The 17,995-nt window shown below is 38.8% G+C and overlaps 1 long non-coding RNA gene across 1 annotated transcript in view; it reads right to left on the bottom strand.

The window, feature by feature from the left end:
• Positions 1–10,296, bottom strand: part of LOC308255016 — a 417,404-nt gene extending 407,108 nt beyond the window's left edge. The window contains exon 1 of the long non-coding RNA XR_013961288.1: positions 10,166–10,296. This is a non-coding gene — a long non-coding RNA (uncharacterized lncRNA). The remainder of the gene's footprint in view (positions 1–10,165) is intronic.
• Between the last annotated feature and the right edge of the window lie 7,699 nt (positions 10,297–17,995).

Genomic DNA, 17,995 nt, shown 5'->3' with positions numbered 1-17,995 from the left:
AACACACATGTTCCCTTCATCCTTCAGTAATTCTACCCTAGCCTCATCACAGGGGACTTCTGATTTCCACAGCACTAACAGTCTATTTTCATTACAGGACACTTCCTTCTTTCATCTTGAAAAAATTAACAACCTTTCTGTCCACATACCAAATTCACTTAAAGACCTGTAGCTAAAATAAACCAACAATAATTTGTTTCTGTTCAGACTTTCGTACTGACTAAGCACTCTCTTCTTCCCCTTCCAAAGTTATTCTTCTTTCTTTTCTCTTTGCATATTTCCCAGAGGTTTGCACTCAAGTGTCAACTCACACATTGGAGAAGTGAGTAAGAAGCAGATACCCGAGGAATACATATGCAGTGTGAAGAGGCTTTCACACCCAATCTCCTTCACACTCACAGCCTCATACCCGGGCCCGGAGACAATTTTAGCTCATGCAGAATCCTTTTAATATTCTGTTCCATAAACATATGCATCTTTGTATGAGAAGAAAACAGCCAGAGAACATTATTAATGACACAAATAATAATATGCACTTGCAGAGTCCTCTTCTAGATCAGTCTCCCTTGCTCTTCCTTATGTGGTGTCTTAGTTCTTTGGGGCTGCTGTAACAAAATACCATAGCCTATATGGCTTATAAAAAGCAGAAATTTATTTCCCACAGTTCTGGAGTCTGGAAGGCCAAGATTAGGGTGCCAGCTAGTTGCGTAAGGGTCCCTCTTCCAGTTTGAAGACTTCTCACTGCATCCTCAAATGGTAGAAGGGGCTAGAGAGTTCTGTGGGGTCTCTTTTTCAGGGATGGGCAAACTTTTTGACTCGAGGGCCACAATGTGTTCTTAAACTGGACCGGAGGGCTGGAATAAAAGCATGGATGGAGTGTTTGTGTGAACTAATATAAATTCAAAGTAAAGGAGCAGAGGGGAGAGCAAGAGAACCGGATAGAACAGCCGGATCCGGCCCGCGGGCCGTAGTTTGCCCAAGGCTATCTAGCCCCATTTAGGTTCTGTCCTCATGATCTAATTATCTTTCCAAGGACCCAATTCCTAACACCATGATATTAAATATCAGGATTTCAACATATGAATTTGGCCGGGGGATGGGGAAGACACAAATTCAGTCCATAGCAGGTGGTGAGCAGAGCCAGGATTCTTGTCTCCCTTTTACAGTCAAGGAAACTCAGGCTGGGGTGGCATTGTAACTTCCTTGAGGTTTCTCTTCTAGAATGTGACTAAATCAGAATTCACAACCAAATTCAGAGTCCTTTTATGTACACTATGGTCCTGAATAATACAATGTTGGAAAACTCAAAACAATTTTTTTACAGAAAAGATAAAGAACAGAGGTAAATGTAAGAAGAAAGATAAAGAGCAGATAGATATATGTGAGAAAAAGAGACAACAGAGGTATTTACATTTGCACTGCACAATTGTATAAGAAAACCAGCTCCTAGCTGGTAACATTTCTAGAATATTCTACAGAACACAACAGAAAGTTACATAATTTTATATCATGTGATATACTCAAAACAGCAGAGCAACAAATACCAAAGTGAGGATTCTCACATAACTGCTTGACAATCACATTTTCACCTCCTCTTTATGTTCTAAATGTGCTATTGTGGGCTGTTTTTCTTTATCCAGCATAAGCTACTGCAAGACATTCTTGTTTATGTAAAATAAATTTAGCAGAGGCAGTGCCACAGATAATTGAATATGCAGGTTAACAGACTACAAAACATAATAACATCTCATTTATTTCAAACTCTGTCCACAGTTAAAGCTCTAGAACAGGGTTTGGCAAATTTTTCTGCAAAAGATCAGATAGTATGTTAGGCTTTGCAGACCGACCACATGGTCTCTGCAGCAACTACTCAATTGTGCCCTTGTGGTGTGACAGCAACAGTAGACGATATGTAAACAAATGAGTGTGGCTGTGTTCCAATAAAACTTTATTTACACAAATAGATTTGGGCCTCAGGCAAGAGTTTGCCAATCCCTGTTCTAAAACATAACCCTCACTCAGAAGGGAAAAAATACACTCATGTTTTTATGTACTCTCAGGGGGAAAACTGACACCCTAATGAGATGCCTATTCTCTCCCTTTATACACAATTTTTTAAAAATGGATTCTTTTCTTGCTTACAACCCATAGAAAAAAATAAAATCCCAATAGCAGGGATTTCAAAGCCAGGTGCTAGCATGGACCAGTACAGTGAAGGCTAAAAGCCTTCAAAAGACAGCCAGAGGACTGAAACAGCAGAGCAGTCTAGACCAGGGCAAAACACTCTCCCTAAACCAACCCCTGAATATCATCTTACTCATGTCAATATCACCTGATTCAATATCACTTACTTATAGCGAAGTTCCATTTCTGATGGTCATCATGATGATTCTGAATCTTAATGATGACTGAATCACGAAAATATTCTATTTAATCTCCTTAAGACAGAACATAGACACATAGGATCCACTTTAGAAAGACCTATGAAAATTGGCTACTAGAGACTTTGAAACTGACTGAATAAACTTCAGTTATCTAGAAATATATGTTTTATGAAATATTCAATTCCCCAGGTAATAATAATAAAGACAAACATTTATAAGACACTTATTTTGAGTCATGCATCATTTCAAGTGTTTTATGTATATTTATTTAATGTTCACAACAACCCAATCAAGTAGTACTATTATTATCCCACTTTCCAGATAAGAAAATTGAGGTACAGGGAGATTAAATATCTTTCCCAGAATAACACAGCTATTAAGAGGCAGAGTTGAGATCTGAATCCAATCCATCTAGCTCCAGACAACATTTTTTCAAATACTATACCATGCCAAGTCATTACCCTAAAAATATATGTAGGATGCCTTACTTCAAAGACCTAAACATGATAAGATATATGTAAAACCTCTATTACGTATAATGTAATACAATCTTCAGAATCTAATGATTGAAACATGTCAGAGTTTTTCAATGCCTTGGAGTAAAGACTATGTTTATTAAGTTTGTTCAGTTCCACCAAAATAACGAGACAGTTTGGATGGTAGTTTAAGGAGATTTTATTGTTTTCAGGATTGCATTTAAAATTGTTTTGTAATGAGCCAGGGAAATAAACAAGTAAATAAAGTTATGGGAAAATTCTGTTTAGGCACTTCTAGTTCAGTCAGAAAAATACGAGGATATGAAATGACTTAGTCCTTCTATTTCTTAGGTCAAGATATAAAAATTAAAGCAGATTTTTATTTGTCTTTATTTCTTAAATAGATTAATTATAAATTTGGCTTATATGGAAGGAAAATATGTGGTTGTTAAAATAACTGAGGTTATTACTGGCTTATCACCCAACAAAAATATTTGACCCTAATATATCCAGAGTGAAGGACTAAAATCATTTTATGGTGTTTTACTAAAAGAAAATTCATAGTTTATGGAGAGATTTTTTAAATCGCAATTATCTGAAAGATATTTTTGGTTACTGAGTAGGCATTTGTGTTCTTTATTATTTGTGATATTTTTTCTAATCTCTGGAAGTTCATAGTGGAGAGAAATCATTCAGCCTCTACAAAATAGAGATGCTATGAACCAAGCTTATATCAGTTCCACTTTTCACTCAACTCCGTGCAAGAAACAGTTCTCCCAAAGCTATGCACTCTTCACAGTGGTTATCCCCAACAGTAAGTTAGCATTCACTGCAAAACGTACAAAATACTCGAGGAACTCGGAGGAGCAGATAAATTTTGAACAGTCATTTTATCTTTGTTGCCAGTTTTTCATTTTCTTCCTCCTGTTTTCTAAAACTACAAAGCAAGGGATGCAAATACCTGACAGAAGAGAATGGACTAGGTGGGAAGAGAAAAACATCCCATTACCTCTTTCTTTGTTATAATATATAAATATTAAATCAATAGTAATCTCTATAATCATAGTTTTCAGTTATATGTTAATAGCCTTGGAAGATTATTAAGAATTTAAAAGTAAAATCATATTCCTAATTTCTTCTAGATGGCAAAGATTATAACTTTTACTTAGTCATTACAAGACCTAGACTCCATGTGAACATATCAGAGAATAGGAAGAAAGGAAAGTGAAGGAAAGAGAAGAGAAAAATAGGATAAAACAAAAAGGAAAGAAAAGAAAAGATTATGGCAGAAACTGGTTGGTTAATCACCAAACCAACTTTCTATTTTTCCCAGACACAAACAGGACTATCTGCCCTATGCTCCTCTCAACTAGATGGGACCATGTGACCAAACTGGCCAAAAGAATGTAAGCAATTCTCTACATGTTTTCCTCTTTGCAAAAGTACACGGGCCTGAGGACTGGTGGCAACGAGGTGATGACAAGGAAACCACTTGAATGAGAGGAATGTACCCATCAAGCATATCCATTTTAGTAAATTGACACAGCCACTATGAAAACAGTATAGAGGACCCTAAAAAAAAATTAAAAATAGAACTACCATGCAGCCCAACAATCCAACTTCTAGGTATTTATCTGAAGGAAATAAAATCACTATCTGGAGATATATCTGTGCCCCATGTTCATTGCAGTGTTATTCACAATAGCCAAGACATGGAAACAACCTAAGTTTCCATCAATAGATAAGTGGTTAAAGAAAATGGCAGACACGCACACGCGCGTGCACACACACACACTCACAAACACACACACACACACACACACACACCCAGTGTCATATTAATCAGACAGAAGGAAACACTGCCATTGTGACAACATGGGTGAAAGGTGATGGCATTATGCTAAGTGAAATAAGTCACACAGAGGGAAATAATACTGTGTGAACTCACTTATATGTGGAATCTAAATAAGCTGAACCCATAGAAATGAGAGTAAAATGGTGATTGCCAGGGGTCAAAGTTGAGGGAAAAGGAGAGATGTTGGTCAAAGAGTACAAACTTTCAGTTATAAGTTATAGCAATCTAATGTACAGAATAGTGAATATCTATACTAATAAAAGAATAATATGCTAATTAGACCAGACGTCTTCCAGACATCTATCCGGACGTCCTTCTGGACAAAGCCACTGTGGCGGGGGCCAAGGCAGAGGTGGTTAGGAGCGACCAGGCTGGCAGGGGAGGGCAGTTAGGGGCAACCAGGCTGGCAGGGGAAGGGAGTTAGGGGTGACCAGGCCAGCAGGGGGGAGGGGACAGTTAGGGGTGACCAGGCTGGCAGGGGAGGGCAGTTAGGGGCAATCAGGCAGGCAGGCAGAGGCAGTTAGGGGCGACCAGGCAGGCAGGCAGGTGAGCGGTTAGGAACCAGCAATCCCGGATTGTGAGAGGGATGTCCGACTGCCAGATGTCCTAAACTGGCAGTCAGACATCCCCTGAGGGGTTCTGGATTGGAGAGGGTGCAGGCGGGCTGAAGGACCACCCCCCCACCCCGTGCACAAATTTTGTGCACCAGGCCTCTATAGTTAATAATAATGTATTATATACTTGAAAGTTACTAAGAGAACAAATCTTAAATGTTCTCAGCACAAAAAGAGAGACAGACACTATGTGATGATATGACATAGGTGCTAGTTAACAATGTGGTGGCAATAATTTTGTAATATATAAGTGTATCATCAACATGTTGTACATCTTAAACTTATACGATGTTATATGTCAATTATATCTCAATAAAGCTTGGGGGAATAATAAAATTAAAAAGCATTCTTCCATTACAATCTTAAATTACTGAAGAGTGCTCTTGTACAGTCACCAAAGACACAAAAAAGTCTAGACAATGGTCATAGGTGGCAGTATTCAAGCTGTATTACAAATGAAATTCCTTCATTTCTACAAAGTTCCCTCGTGAATTGCTGGGTGGGAGAGTATCCATTTCATTTATCTTGTTTTGCTTATTGTGCCTCCCACTTTTATGATTTCATCTACAAAGAATAAAAAGTACTATAGGTGGTAGAACTTCTTCCAACTAAGCAATAGTACTGTTAGGAAATAAAATCCTAACAACAGTATGCTCAAGAAGCTGGAATGTAGGACACAGCTGTGACCAACATTCCAAAAATCATGATGGTCTTTGGAAGAAGAACCAGTTGAAAATTAGGGATTCACAACTGTTGACTGAACTCTGAATCATTCACAAAGTCATTTTGACTTTTCTTGTTATTCCTCAGATGAAAAGTCCTAAGGATAAGTATCACCTTAAAGCCCATGTGATTATTCCACTAGTGAAATTTAATAGAGTCAAGACAAGAATAAAAAAATCTAAGAACAGCCCAGCCGACATGGCTCAATGGTTGAGCATTGACCTATGAACCAGGATATCACGGTTGGATTCCCGGTCAGGGCATATGCCCAAATTTTGGGCTCAGGGCCCAGTGGGGGCATACAGGAGGCAGCCAATCAATAATTCTCTCTCATCATTGATGTTTCTAACTCTCCCTCTCCCTTCTTCTCTGAAATCAATAAAAATATTTTTTTAATCTAAGAACATCTGTCAGTCTGAATTTTTTAACTCACCTTTTCCTGTGAGAAAACTCTATGTTCTAAAGCTTTGCCATTAATAACTCTAAATGTAGACTGTGAAGGAATGCTTATCTGACTCTCAGTTCAGTGCTATATCTCACTGTAAAGAAAGTCACAGCACAAGCTTACCCGACAAGAAAATCCATCCTGTATGGGGGAAGCAGACATAGCTTAGAAAGTTATTAAAACAAATCAGGAAGAAATATACGGGATATTTTTCATTTTAAAAATTGATAATTTATACTTTTATTAATATGTTGGAAATACTTATTATAAGTAACATTTATATGGCACTTAGTTTAATAAATATGTCTTTACATACAATACCACATTTACTTGCCACAGTCACCCCACTGGTATTTTTAATAGTTAAGTAATAGACAGATAAGGACTGAGGCTCTAACGGCCTTTATAACTTTTCGAGATCAAAAGTGAAAACTTCCTTTGCTTTAAAAAGTATTTATCCATTACTTGAAACATAGACTTAGAAGTAAAGGAAGCTAACGAGTGCTATGAGCTTCTATAGCAATAATAGTGTATTATTTGTACAGTATATTACAATGTACAAAGAATTAAAGTGTTCTTTCATAATCACTTTCTCATTATGCTTCTGATCACTGATACAGTAAAATACCAGAACAGTATCATTCTTTTCATTTTACAGATATAGAAACTGAGGCTTACAAAAATTTAATGACCTAAGCATAATCTCACTAACCAAGATTAATTCACTAAGTCATTGTGCTTTTTGAAGTTGGAAATTTAAGGGACACAATTTTGGCTAGTTATTAATATAACAGGAACTTATATCACCTGCATACACTATATAATTAAAATAGAATAATCAATTATTTTCAAATTAAATGAAAGCTCCTCCTCCACCAATGGGTATTGTCAAACTCCCAAGAGGAGGAAACTAAAATAGCTCAAGCATTTGTGATGTTGTGTGGGGGCGTGGGGATTGTCTCATTTGTTTTGCTCCATTTTTAAAACATGCTCAAGGTAGGCTGGCAACTCTTTTGAAAAGGTCAACTAGAAATAATTAAATTGGGGGGAAAGATTAAGCAATAAGATTAGTCCGTTATATATAACGCTGGGGGAGGGGGCGGAAATGTCTTAGAAAAGAAAGAGTAAGTTTTTCCAAAAGCAAAATTCACCAAATAAAACACTGGAAAATGTAATTCAATCAAGAAATAATATTTTTTTTCAATTTGGATTTATGTCATTGCTTTAGTAGGTAGTGTTAATAGTTTCCAAATGCCAATGTGTATTCATGAACACTTTGCAAGTTCATGATGTAATACATTCCTTTTTGGATACATCTTATGTCAAATCCATCTGTCTATGGCAGATATGCATAGTTTTACAGAATCTTATCTGCAAAAGAACTTCCACAGTCAGACAAAAATGGCTTTACAAAATAAAGAGGCGTAGAGAAAAGAAAGATCAGCTGTTCTGAAGATATCTCCTTCTCCCTCAGTGCCTTGCCCACAGCTTTGTGTCCACCCCTGGCACCTGGCACCCCTCCAGTCTTGCTTTTCTTAAAATCCTGCCCATTCACAAGAAAGAGATGTGATCCTGGGATCTCAGGGAGAATTAAAAAGATGAAGGTCTTGGAGGAAGTACCAGGGCTAGATCTTAATATTCCTAGTATATATCCACCAGAATTTCCCTGAGCCCTAAACACCTGGTTCTAAACACCTTCTGAATTCTATGGGCAGCTTATTAAAGTTTGAACATGAAACATTGTCATTTTTATTTGATTCATCTCAATAAGAGCCCAAGTAAATTAATATAAAGACAGAAGATAGGAAAGGGGGAAAGGGAAGATGATTGCTGCATCAAGAAAAATACACAAATTCCACCAGAAGAAGAGCAGCCTGGTTAGAAGTCAGAAGCTAGTTCAGGTAAAGCAGCTTCCGCCCTCACCACTTCTTACTCTGATAGGCCTCCAGCCACCTTGTGGGATGAGATTATATTCCTTTTATAAATGCACCACTTTCTTCCACTAATACAGTTAGGAATGTAGAACAATGAGTGAATCAAGTGTGACTATTAGCGTCTATGGCTATGGAAACTCAATAAATGAACCCGCTTTTCTACCTCAATAAAAGACTCAGACTGTTTCTTCATAAAAGTAAATGTGTTTCCTCAAAGAATATATCAAAATTACTTTTCTTGAAAACTATTTTACATACATTTGGTTGATACAGAATTCTGTTGATTATTTTTCTTTCCTTTTATAAGCCTCATCCACGGATATGACCTATAACAGGGTCATATTTTTATTTTATATTTTTAACAACAAAACTTTGCATTTCCAGTATGATCTAACCATAAAATTTTGGAAAACCACAACTAATATTTCTCTCCTACTGGCTAAATTATGTCAGTCATTTAAATAGATGGAACCAAATATAAACTGCTCTTGAGTATATAAATAATATTTTATAGGAATTGGCAAGTAATTACTATTGCTATTAGAAGTTTATATTTGCCACAGGAACCTGTGATTTTAAAAAACTGTTCAAATGGTTTATGCATGAGGCTTATACATAGCACAAATGTATTCATTTGTATTTATGGGTCTAAAGAGAAAAAATTAGAGAAAAAGCAAATTGGAAAACAATCCCAAATTATAAAAAATTACCTGGCTTTGTGCTGTAGTAAAAAGTATAAAAATTATTTGGAAGGAATAAAAATTATTTCTAAGCACTAACTTTATAAGCGAAAGCACTATTTTTTTTTAATGATAGGAGAAATCAATGTTTTTAAGTAAAAACTGAGCTGCTTATACTAACCAGTCATACTCAGTATTAATTCTATCTCGCAGTGTATGCTACAGAAGGTAATAAAATGCTGATGTTTTCTAGTTTCTCACTTCAATCTTCTCCAGCTTTATTTTAAACCTTGTTAGCAACAGAATTCGCCCCAACAATTACACGAACCTAACAACGGGTTCCCTGGGATAATTTGATCTACTGCAACCACAAATTCCAGTCCACATACTTTCTTCTATTATGGTTGTGTCTGTGTGTGTTTAATATACTTCTTATAAGGCTTTTAAAAATGAGCTAGTAGTTTCTCATTCAGCTCTCTGCCACGTTAACAGAACCACTACAGGACATTTTTATACATGTAAAAATTACCTAGTTATTTATACAAAATATCTTAATTCAGCTTCAGAGGACAGCGAAGAGAAGTATCGTCGCCATCATTTTACATTTCTCCTTTTTTTGGCGCTTTCACGGCTGTGTACCTGCGCCCCAAAATGATCATTCACTGCTCCCTCTCAGTATTCACCGGTGGGGATAGAAAATCTTGAAACTTGCCTGACTGAAGTGTTCCCAGCCATTGCCCAGATACCAGAAGCCTGCTTTCGTCTGCTCATGTTGGACCTTTATCACTTAACTGACCCCATAAAACACACAGGGCTATAACACACTGAACAGCCTCCTTCAAAATGCAGCTTGATTGTGATTCATGGTAAAAAGCTGGAATAGCCCTGCCAGGTCTTAGAAGCGTTAAGATAAATCACATTGAACGTGATACATATAAAACAGCACCTTGAAAATGAATCATTTGCTAATTCAGTATTTTCTAATTACAATCACTCCCTCTCAGGGCATGTAATTAATTTACTGAGTTTAAAAAAAAAAGTCAGGATTACTCACACAGTCTTGAAGATGCAATGTCAGCTATTTAGGACAGAAACATCCAAGGCCGTGTTAGAACTCAATTACCACTACATATGCGTGAAAGCAGGAACTGCAGGCCTCTGGACTACGGCAACTATAGGACTCGTGCTGCTCGTACGCTGGGCTATAATTTATGAAACTGAGCCCCAGATCCAGCCAATCATTTAGCTCCTCATAACAAGTCTAACTGGCTCTGGAAAGCTGAAAGGGCTGCACTAGAACAACAAAGATGAGATAGTTCACACAATAATCTGCTTATCTGGAATCACTTTGCCTCACAAGGGCCAGAGGGAAATCGCAGCTCCATTGTCTGAGGGCAGGACAGCTGACCTGAGAAAATGCGACTACACCTGGAGCAAGACCTTTTCTGGCTTGGCAATCCCAGTCGAGCCGGCATTAAAGGACCGAGCTGCCCCTGAGAACTGAAGGGCAATGACAGCAGCAAAAACCTCAGGTAATATTCATCTTTTTATTTTTAGCAGGAGTAATGCTGAGTCAAATTATATGCAGGAAGCCACTGGGACAACTAGGTATGCTTCAATTTTAATTTTTTCCCCCATTCTAATCTTTTGTAGGATCATTTGTTATTAAGCATGAATCGAGGGAGGCTTAGGGTACCTGAAATGAACTTGAAACCTTAACGATCGTTTGAGGAGGAAAAGAGATCGTTTTCCAGAGCAGTCTTAGAGCTGTCTTTTCAGATGTGCACCCTTCTCACCCAAACACAGAAACGGAGAGAAAAGGCGTTTCATGAGAACAGTTAAATGCTTTTTGTATCTGAAAGGAAATAACTATGCTCAAAGTGTAAATTGGGAAGATAGGTTAATGCCCAGCTCCTCTGGCCCTTGAAACCTAGACCACACAAGAATGTACCACGTGGGATTGTTGGGGGAGAGAATGACATAAAAAGTTGACAGAGCCCCCTCGGGCCCGGCTTTTTGTTTTGTTTTGTTTTCTGGGCAATATTTTATACTTCCCATTATATTTTAAAGTATTACGTATACCAACTACTGCTGTTATACCATACTTCCAAATTTGTAGTTATTAAAGGAAAACATTTTTAAGTTAAAAGAGGTGACAAAAATAGAAAAGCAAACCACACACACACACAAAATGGAATTGACATACACGTAGCCCCAGCACCACACCCTTAGGTACTTGGTGTACTTTACCCAATAGCAAATCCTTTCAAATCCTCAGCAAATAGTGTTTCTTCAACGAATTTTATAGTAAGTGTAACATTAGCAACAAAAAATATCTGTGTAATAAACCTTTTAATGACTAAATCAATCATTATACTTTCAAAGTGACAACAGAACCTTCACAATATTCAAATCATGTCAGTTTTATCTGCTCCCAGCGGAAGAAGCAGGGAAGGAAAACTTGCTTTGTTTAGTGATGAAATATAAACAATCGTAACAGAAGAGACATTTATGCACCTTTTGTTTGCTGCAAATAATTGACTGCATCCAACTTGAGATTTGACACCAAAAAAGAAAAACATAGCAGCACACAGGGAACAGAAGAAGTAATCCATCAACAATTCCCCTAAGATTTGTTGTCTGAATTGTCCAATGTGTGACTAGCCAGGGAAGAATATTTCTACTCTGTTTAACTATTTTTTATTTAATTAAACCTTTGTTCATTTGACAGTGCTGTTGTCTACGGTGACTATGTGAGAACCGAAACTTCTGAGGAAGCCAGGGTGTTAAAATTGTTGTTCCCTTTACTCAAAGGTAATATGGATTGTCTAGCCTGAAATGGAAATCAAACCCTTAAGGTAATATTGTCATTGAATCTTCAACACACACAACTCCCCGTTTCTCATTCCCTTAATAAAACTTCATTAAAATCCCCTTGAACTCCCATGTTTGAATGAATCTCCATTTGTCAGCAGACCAAGGCCAAGAATACTTGAAGGCCTTTAAGTCATTTCACAGGCATTGTTGTCCAGAAACTTCCCATAGGAATCACCTTCCAAACACTTGAAGGCAACCACTTCACTACCCAAGGCAACGGCCTGCAACCAGCCAGCAAGTGCTTGAGTGAGAGCTTCCACGGCTCCTGCACAGTCTCAGCGTTAACATGCAGCTGACTTACAGGCCGACCTCTGGCTCCTGCGCCCATCAAACACTGTTTCCATGGTCTCAACTTCAAGCTGTTCATCTCAAAACACGTTCGTGATAAAAGCTTTTTAAACGATTAGCACTGCCTTCCCCTCCTAGAATCATAATAATTGTGATAGACTGAGACATGTTACTGCTCCTTGGCAATTTGGGGGGAATCTAGATTATTTCATACCCGGAGCTGTCACATAGCAGAGAAAACCTCACACGGAAAGCAAGGAAGTGATGTCTCAGTATGATCCATCTTGAGTTGATTGTGCTGCTTAGATTTATTTTCAATGCCTTATTAAAAACAATGCAGCGGAGGAGGAAACTAAAAAAACATACATACCATACTGTAATCTTTCGCCTAAAGTTGTTGGAGCAAATATGAGTCTGTTTATAGCGGCATCACTGTCCATTCAGCGGGGCTTGTGTGAGCAGATTCTAGCTAGAGAGACTACCTCCTGCCATTGGCACCAATTAATATTTGTTGGTTATCACATCAGGCACTGTCTAAGAAGCTCTTGGTATGCAAGAGGCATTCAAACAGCTGAATTCAGTTTTTACTCGTTTCCTTGATCTCAGACTCACAGACAAAAATTAAGATGATCCCGATAAAAGAAAAGTAGCTCAGGAATGCAAGCGCTTTTCCGACAAGAACTATCATCAAATCTCAAGTATTAGGACAGCTATGGTTGACTGAAAAGTGTCTAGAAACCTCGGCCAATCTAATCTGTCTGGCCCTGCAGTTTATGTAGCGAAAGGAGTCACTCCTGAGAAAAGTATAAAAACCATTCCAACCTACCTTGTTAGTGCATCTAAGATTGCTAGGGCATTAACTCCATTCCAGGTGACGTGGATAAATAGCCCCATTATTTTCACAATGCTGGACTCGGCCTAAGAAACCCTGCACCTCGGGACCAGTATGCCGGTGGGGAACTGCTGACAGTCCCAATGCTGACACTTGGAGCCAGCATTGTATGGTTTAAACCGAAAGAGAAATAGTTGCTTATAAAAATGTCAGCAGGAAGGCTTGCCTCACTTTAACAAAGCCAAAATTTTTTTTTCATCTAAGTTAAAAGGCATACGTACTAGAGATGTGAGTCTGTGATCACTGTAGGGATTATGCTTATGTTCTTGGTTGAGATAAAGCACTTTATCTGGGCACATAGACCACAAATTCAGATTTGCTTTCAGTATATGCGAGGCAGGGTGGCGGGGGGGAGGGTTGTTGTGTTTTGTTGTTTTTTAATTCGGTCGCTTCTAAGAACATGAATTTATTTTAAAAATATCAATAATGCATTTGATAAGATTCTAAAACATATATGATACTTAAAATTAACATAAACCAGCATCCTTCTGCACTTATTTTATTCACTTAAAATTCTTCTAGTTAATGAGACCTGAACAGAAGGATCAATTTTTCTATGACCTTACTCTTTTACAAATTTTCTCAAAACCCATACAACATATACATAACATATGCCAAAACTGGCAATTACTTATATTTAGCAAGAAAAAATTCCTAATATTTGAGGTTAAAGCCACCACTAAACAGTGTGTAAGTATTATAACATGGAGTTGAGAGCATAAACTCTAAATCAGACTGTCTGGGTTCAAATCCCAGCTCTGATCCTTAACTGTGGACTTAGAGCAAGTTACTTAAGAGCTCTATGCCTGCTTCCTCATATGTAAAATAGTGCCACACACACAGTAACTACTGTAACTCCTGGGGCTGATAGGAAGATTAAATGGTCAATGCATGCTTAGAACTGAGCCTATTACATGGTGAGTATTCATTAAGAGAAAACTGTCATTATTATTATTATCATTATTATTATTATATTTAAGCTCATTTCAATAAATATACATAATATTCAAAATGAAGATGAATTACTGAACAGCTGGATATGGTGAAATATATCTCATTTCAGGTAATATCTATAAGTAATATTTTGTCTTAAGGCCTATGAGATACCAGCTCAAGGAGTTCTATCAGTAACTGTTACTTGTCAGTCTTCTGCCCGGTTATCACTTGACACTTTCAACCCTGCCCTGCATTCAGTGTGTCACGCAAGGACTCTAACCTAGGACATGACACAGAAGGGGGTAATTGTAGTAGACGTGATTCATGTGGTAGTTGGTACAAAGTCCAGGCAAGTTTAAAGCTTCCTGCATGAAAGCAAAAAAATAAAGGAAGCCATTAATCTTCAGTCATGGTACCCTAACCAAAAAAGATCCAAGGGAAAAAAAAGAGTTACCTATTATAAACAGCTGTGCTCATTTTCGAAATTCTTGAACCATGTCTAGAATTCATGCTCAGCTTAAATATGAGAGAATCCTGAGGCTAATTATCTCCTTTCCTCCCTGTGATGGGGATTTCTCAGAGCAGGAGAATATTAACTGAGACTTCGACCTGCTCGCTGAGAACGTGCAGAGAAAAACAGTCAGCTTGCTGAGGGAACAGCCGCCCCGGGGAAGGTCTATGGACTTCCACATACACACATTCATTCATTCATTTACTCATGAATGTCTTACCCCTTATCTCCCACACAAATTCCCACCAGCCACACCTAATGGTTTATCTAGTTCCCGAGGGAGCCCACACTCTCTCACAGCTGTGTTTCTGGAGAGGCACCCCTCTGTTTGTGTACTCTTCCCCAGTACCCACCATTAAGACCGAGGAAAATCCTCTCCTTCACAGTGAACCCCTTCCTCCCCACCATCTCTCCATGGAAGATAGTTATTCCTTGGGTAAATTATTGGATCAGTAACACTTACCACATGAATTAGCACTCAACGACAAATAACCAGTTGGAAAATTGGAAAACATTTTCAGTTTAGCAAAAATACTTTAAAAATGAAATTTAGCACACTTTCTGCAAGATCCCAAATGAAATCAAATATTGAGGTTTAATAGCTCCTTTTTACTTTTTTTCCATATGCTAAAAATGTTTTTTTAATTATTTATTTATTTTTTTAATTGTTTGAAGTATTACAAATAGTAGTACATATGTCTCCTTTTTTTTTTCCCCCATTGACCTCCCCCTGGCCTTCCCTTCCCCCCAGTACATGCCTTTACCTGCCCCCCGCCCCCCAGTGTCTTGTATCCATTGGTTATGTTTATATGCATGCGTACAAGTCCTTCAGTTGATCTCTTACAGTCCCCCCCACCAAAACCTCCTCTGCCTTCCCGCTGTAGTTTGACAGTCTGTTCAATGCTTCTTTGCCTCTGTATCTATTTTTTCCCCTTTTCTTTCCTTTAAAAAATCTTGCCTCTGCAGACTAGAAATAAATGTATAATAACAAAAAATGTTTGAGTCCCAATTTCAATGTCAAACAGTTCCTTAAGTGTACATGTCAGCAATGATATCTGGATGGTGGGCACATGGTGGCAATGCAGGTCCAACCCTCTCTGGTTTGGTCCTAGGCAACCTGCTGGGTCGCACAGCTGCTGACTGCTAGCGTGGCAAGGCGTCGTCAGCATCTTCCATCTCTGGACTGTTTCTCCTCTTGTCTTCGTGGTTGGAGCAGACCTGTCAATTCCTCTCTGTTGCAGGAATCCACATGGTCTTGCAGTTGTTTTCTTTATTGGGGGGATCTCTGCCCTTCCCGGCTGCAAACTGTCTCACCAGCTGCACCTCCTTCGCCAATTCGGGCTGGATTCCACTCGTTTCAGCTGCTCCCTCTATTTGCTCCGGGACAAAGCTCATGACACGTCCGTCTATTCTGCCACCATTTTGTCTCCTCTCTCTCTCTTTTTTTTTAATCCTCACCCTAGTTATATTATTGATTTTTATTTTATTTTTTTAATTATGTTTTTATTGATTTGAGAGAGAGAGAGGAAGAGGGAGAGGGGAGAGGGAGGGAGAGAGAAAGAGAGAAACATTGTGGGCTGCCTCCTGCACACACCCACCCCCTACTGGGGATCAAACCCACAACCTGGTCATGTGCCCAGACAGGGAATTGAACCAGTGACCTTGTGGTACATGGAACTATGCTCAACCAACTAACCCACACCAGTCAGAGTTGTTTATTGATTTTTAGAGAGAGAGAGGGAGGGAGGGAGAGAGAAAGAGAGAGAAACATCTATGTGAGAGAGAAACATTGATCGGTTGCCTCCTCTATATGCCCCGACCAGTGATCCAACCCGCAGCCTAGATATGTGCCCTTACCAAGAATTGAACCCACAACCTTTTGGTGTATGGGACTACTCTCCAACCACCCAGGCCTGTGACTAACGGGACAGTCGCTTGGCATTGGATATCACCAAAGAGGAGGAGGATGGGATGGGCTAGAGAATTTTAGAAAACAGTGTGTTGGAGGGTTACCTTCAGAATTGTGACACAGGTCCAATTGGTCTCTAGCTCCTCTCCCACTTCACCTCTGCCTCCCCCTGAGAAAAAATAGTTCATCTTCTGCCACCAAAGTGGCCCACAGGGGCCTGTCCTCCCCTCTCATCACATGAATCCTTTTGTGTGCCAACCCCCAAGCTCGTTAAACCAATCTGTGCCAATATGATTAAATATTCCTGTTATCTTTCAAGTGGCACCTCATTTTAACAGGAACTTTCTAAAAATAGAGCTGAACCAAAAATAACCACATTGAATAATTTAGGCCTCTTGGAACATGACAACAAAGACAGACAGGAACCACACCAGCGTATCAGCCACCATCTCCTATCAGGAGCAGGCCAGCCCTACATGCACAGCCCTGGGCCAAGGAGAATGCTAAGTTTTCACTCCTCCACACAAGGCCACTACATATAGTTGGTCAGTACACAACCTGTACAACCAACCACTCATACCAGCCTGCCCTCGATGGTCCATGAGTCTTCCCTCTTTACAGCAAGAGCACAGCCACCACCAACCAAGGGAAGATTTCTCACTTATTTAACCCTCCTACCATAGAGGAAATACTTGGTACCTCAAAAACAAGTTGACTATCGAGACACATTTGTAATCACCAGCAACTAAAAGAAGCAGAGGTTGCTCCATGTCTCACAGTCCATAGGATTTTGTTTTCCTTTTTTTTTTTTTTTTTTTTTTTTTTTTTTGCCATAGAATTTAAGCACAAATCAGAGGAGTGGAAGGACAGCAGATTGCAGTTGAGACCTATGTGCAATATAAAATAATGCAGCAACTTTTGAACTTTATGTGCATCAGGGTTATTTAAGGTGCTTCTGAAAATGGCAGGTCCCTGACTCCTACCATAGGATACTGATTCTGTAGGTCTAGAACGAAGCCTAGAAATCTGCATTCTATTGGCACCCCTGACTATTTTAAAGCCAGTTATGCATGATTACTCTTTGAGAAACATTGAGACAGTGCATGCAAAACACTTACCACAAAGCCTGGCACATTACAAGTGCTCAATACTTGCAAGCTATAATTACTAAGAATCAGTATCCATCCCACTGTCATATCCTCTACTTAGACTTGACCTTTTGTTAAGTGCAAATCGCACATGGGTGTGGCAGTGTGATAGGAAGCCAGGAGCTGGTTTAGTGCAAGGAAAGAGAAATGAGAAGAGGAATACAGGATAAAGACAGCCTAATTTATGTCCTTCTAATGATCCACGAGCCTTTGATGAGAACTCTGAGCCCGAATTACCACCCCGCTTCCACACTATCAACAGCTCCTATAAAGTAGGAGTATTTGAAATAACTGCATATGGACCAGAAATGTTCAAAATAAAA

This window comes from Plecotus auritus (assembly GCF_963455305.1).
Source record: "Plecotus auritus genome assembly, chromosome: 7".
NCBI lineage: Eukaryota > Metazoa > Chordata > Mammalia > Chiroptera > Vespertilionidae > Plecotus > Plecotus auritus.
Note: the sequence above shows the minus strand (reverse complement) of the source record. Positions and strands in the feature narration are given on the sequence as shown.